The following is a 4,918-nucleotide window of genomic DNA, read 5'->3' on the forward strand; positions in this document are numbered from 1 at the left end:
TCTTTTGTTTTACATTGCTCCTCCCCAGTTTACATCTTCCACTTCCCTAAGACCGGCCCCCATTACCCCTGTTTATCTCTTGCCTTATCCGGCCTTGTCTGTGACAAAATGCTTATTTCTGGCCTCACCAGGCTGTTTGACCTCATCCTGATGTAGGTCATTGTTAGGCATATTATTTCTTCATCATTATCTGTGCCTTTCCCGAGGCCGTTCTGATCCCTATGACCCTTTTAATTGGGGTTTGTTCCTGTGTTTTTGTAAAAGTGGGAAGCAGATGTTTATACCTACTGTTTGTACAGGCGTATCTAGCTTAACTTCATCCCCTCACAACATCTTATCTACTTGCCCATAATGTCTACCTTCTGACATACAGTTTTAGCTAATACAAAAACAATTATATATTTCCTCCACATCGTTTCCATTCTTGTTGACTCAGCTCTTGGCTAAAACAATTACACACTGGTGTGAGTTCATTTTACTTTGTAAGATGGAATTGCAGAAGTAACATTAATTTACCTATATCCCACAGGGGCTACTCCTCTTTCCAAATTCCACCTTACTATTGTTAATAGTCTGCACTCTGGAAATGTTATTTCTCTACCTTGGTCAACTTGTAACTAAGGCACAGTGATGTCAATTAGATCGAACCATTCATCACCATTTGTGCCATTATTAGGCCGATCTGTTTGTGAAGGCTTCGGCTGTTAGAGAATAAGCCTTGATTTTTGTACCTGGCATTTTAAATACTCACTCTTTACACTTATCTTATTATTTGCTGCTGATGTGTAATAATAATCATTACAATGATTGAACTTGCTGTGTTTGCTGACCCATTCTTCCTGCCTTAACCATATCGATCCAGTGTTGTATGAACTCGACCGGTGAGTGCAGATATTGTAAAACACCCTTCACCTGACAAGCCCTCACCACAACGTTGTTGCTTTCAGACCCTATCCACACCACTAGTTAGACGATTGTTAGAAAACAGGGGAACGCTGACAGCGATCAGGGAAGTGTGATCATCGAAAGTGAGGCATCACTTAATAAAAACCACCGTTTGTGCTCTTCAATAAAATACTTGCTGCTTTGGTGTTCCTGGTGCGTTTGCTCCAATCTCAAGCAGTAATGATGTGTTTGTGTATTGGGGGAAGAAGCTGAACAATGAAATTGGGCAAGAAAAAGTGAGACCGAGAGACTGAGTGAGTAATTAAAAGGACGTTGCTTGATGAATGGAAGTGTGAGAGTGCGAAGCTGTGAGCAACCTCTGGTGGCTGCAAAAGCCTACTGCACCTGGTATTCCCAGGCGGTCTCCCATCCAAGTACTAACCAGGCCTGAGTCTGCTTAGCTTCCGAGATCAGACGAGATCGGGCGTTTTCAGACTAGTATGGCCGTAGGCACAGACTGCTTCCATTTCTGCTTCCTTAAAGGCGCACACTGCTGCATTTACAACAACATTTTGCCATTCAATCATCCTGCACCAAAACATTTCTTTTTCCTTTGCCTTTCTATTCTCCCATCTCCATCTTCAGTTCCTCTACTTCACCCTAGACACACACACACACACACACACACACGTTTATTACACAACAGGATCAACTCTTTCACACTCACTCCACTCCATTTCATTACATGCCCATCCAAACTGCTTCACAAATAAACTCCTTTCCAAATTATAACCACAGCAACATACACACACCACAACGCTGTTTAGCCCCTACAACCTCTGCCTCCATTCAAACATCATGGCTCAGCTCTTGCCCAACTTCATATACAAGCCTCTGGCCCTTGGTACTGTGTGAAACAAAGCTCACACACCTCAATAATTGCAGTCAGAGACAAAATCTGAATCAGCAGTGTCCTTGATTTTACACTTGCAAGTGGGTGAGATGTCCAGTGCCTATAAGGTAGAGGACATACACACCAAGTTCAATTCATACATAATATTTATATGATTTGATGTCTTTTGTTTTACACTGCTCCTCCCCTGTTTACATCTTCCACTTCCCTAAGACCGGCCCCCATTACCCCTGTTTATCTCTTGCCTTATCCGGCCTTGTCTGTGACAAATTGCTTATTCCTGACCTCACAAGGCTGTTTGACCTCATCCTGCTGTAGGTCATTGTTAGGCATATTCTTTCTTCATCATTATCTACCCCCTTCATCTGTGCCTTTCCCGAGGCTGTTCTGATCCCTTTGACCCTTTTAATTGGGTTTTGTTCCTGTGTTTTTGTAAAAGTGGGAAGCAGATGTTTATACCTACTGTTTGTACAGGCGTATCGAGCTTAACTTCATCCCCTCACAACATCTTATCTATTTGCCCGTAATGTCTACCATTGTTTTACTGGCACGTCTCATTCTAACATACAATTTTAGATAATACAAAAACAATTATATATTTCCTCCACATCGTTTCCATTCTTGTTGACTCAGCTCGTAGCTAAAACAATTACACGTTGGTGTGAGTTCATTTTACTTTGTAAAATGGAATTGCAGAATTGCAGACGTAACATTAATTTACCTATATCCCACAATTTCCCCCTTTTCTTTAATTACCATTTGTTATCTTCTGCATTTTTCTTTTAGGGGCACCTGTTTCATCAAGGCTGTTTCAATGAGTCTTTGGGTGAGCCCTCGTATACAGGGTATGATACAACAGCCAATGGCCACCAATACCCCAACTACTACTATCAGGGAAGGAAGGATAGAAACCACCATCCCCTTCTACCTTCCAATCCAGGACTCAAGCCATCCTGTGAGAGATGTGTCTACTCCTGGATTCTCAGCCAATTCCTCTGCTCAGGTAGTCAATCCTCTTAAGACCCGAGTAATTGAACCATCAGGTGCAGTGTTATTAGGAATAAAGGTACAACAACTTCCTCCTAACATCACACACACACACCCTTTTTCTGCTAAAATCCTATCAAGGGCCATTCTGTTCTCCCATGCCATCCTACTTGTCGCATCAAGCTGGTCTGATAGTCCTTTAACCGCATCTCTTGTATAATTTATAAATCGCTGTTGATTATAGAAAATGTAATTTATCCAATCTACATTTTTATTAATTGTTACCCACCAGAAGAGAGCTGACTCAAAGCCTGCTGCAATCTGGTTACGACCCTTGGATTCATCAGGTACCCCCCTAGGGACTCCTACCGAATCGAGATAAATCCTGTCATCGAAAGAATTGTCTAACAGTAATCTCTTACCCCTTCCCTTTTTCCCCCCTATCTTTTCCTTCTCAAATGCCAGGGTAAATGGAATTGCCAATTGTACAATTGCACATGTCCCTCTCCAATCTGGAGATAGGATGGGTCTCAATATTTTGCCTCCACAGTCCCACCACAGATCCGCTCGGGGAACCTTTAGTGCTGAGTAGTTCCCTCCCTTCTCCGTTTCGGTAACATTCTTAATCTCTGTACATAATTTCAGCTCCCCCAAATCATTCGACCGACTTGTACCTCGTCTACACGCACACGAGGTGTGATTTCCAACTGCGGCAGAAAACAGGGGGGGAGCTTTTGCATCTTTCTTCTCCAAGGGAGGGAACATCAGAGATAGGGAGGTACAATTCCTATCATTCCATGCAGTCTCATCCTGATACAGGGCTATCATACATTTCATGCCCTTCCTGTCTCCCTTCCACCCGAGCGGAAAGGGAACCCCCTGGGCCACTGGCCGACTGGAGGCACATACAGAGCAATTGCTCTTGTTCAGACTTTTTATAGTATACTTTACCCATTCAACCCAGGCATTTGCATCCCCGTACCCAGTTTCTATTTCAATGGTCTGTTTCAAGTCCTTTACCTCTATAAATTTTACTACTTTAGGATCATCAGGAGGGGTGAAAGATTGTATCTTCTTACCCAGTAGTTGTACCTGTTCTCCCTGTCCTTCGCTAATTCGAAAACAATAGCCCAAGAAATCCTTCCCATTTGCTTTCATTTGTATCCCAAAAGTTCCATTTCATTGTATCTCATAGGTGCCCCCCGCCAGGATTGTTTCATGCCATGTGGTTTTCCTTATCGTTAGGTATATTGGGTTACACTTTTTATCAGGACAATCACGAGCTGGTCGGAAGGGGGCCCGGTGTACTGTGATGAAACCATTATACTAAGTACCGTCCCCAAGGCCATCCCCATAGGACTTTAGATGTATCTCAGAGCTGCGGTACTGTCTCTGATTATCCACATCCCCACAATTTACTAAGCTGCATACATCAGCGTCTATTACTTGTGGATTATCAGATTCAGGAACCGTTAATAATCCATATGAAAATGATATTTGATGAAATCCCAATACTAAAAGGGCGAGCATCATAATTCTAACAGCATCCCCAGTATCTAAACATCATGCTGAAGCACCAAAAAGACTTAATATAAAATCTTACAGAAATAATCCCGCGCTCGCATCGCCACTGTATAATCAGTTACTCAAAGTCTCTTTAGTCTGAGTTTCAGCGGGTCTTGCGTTGATTCGGGTGTCCAGACTTCTTCCTCAACTGGAGATTCCACTGGCCCTTTGATCCGAGTGTAGTGAGTCCAGCCTTTCCCCACCGTCCTTATTGCCGTTTCGGTCGTCAAAAGAGCCTGGTACGGCCCTTCCCAGTCCGGCTGCAATTTAGTCTCTGTCCATGATTTTACTAAGATTCAATCGCCCGGCCGGATGGGATGAACGGTGAATTCAAGGGGTGGAGTCTGTGCCAATAAACCCTGGTTCCTGAGGAAAGACAAAGAGGAGTACAAGCCCAGTATATACTTCTTTAAGAACAACTCTTTAGTTTCGGGAATTGCCAATTCTCCATTCGTTCCCCAGTAAGGTAATCCAAATAAGATTTCATAGGGGGATAGTCCCAAATCTTTCCTTGGGGCTGTTCGTACTCACAAGAGAGCTATAGGTCAACATTTGGTCCAAAGGAGT

The 4,918-nt window shown here is 43.1% G+C and overlaps 1 non-coding gene across 1 annotated transcript; it reads right to left on the reverse strand.

The window, feature by feature from the left end:
* Positions 1 to 1,278: 1,278 nt before the first annotated feature.
* On the reverse strand, positions 1,279 to 1,397 carry LOC140491715 (5S ribosomal RNA). Its single transcript, XR_011963386.1, has one exon. It is a non-coding gene; the product is annotated as a 5S ribosomal RNA (ribosomal RNA).
* Between the last annotated feature and the right edge of the window lie 3,521 nt (positions 1,398 to 4,918).

The sequence above is a fragment of the Chiloscyllium punctatum genome, chromosome 19 (assembly GCF_047496795.1).
Source record: "Chiloscyllium punctatum isolate Juve2018m chromosome 19, sChiPun1.3, whole genome shotgun sequence".
Taxonomy (NCBI): domain Eukaryota; kingdom Metazoa; phylum Chordata; class Chondrichthyes; order Orectolobiformes; family Hemiscylliidae; genus Chiloscyllium; species Chiloscyllium punctatum.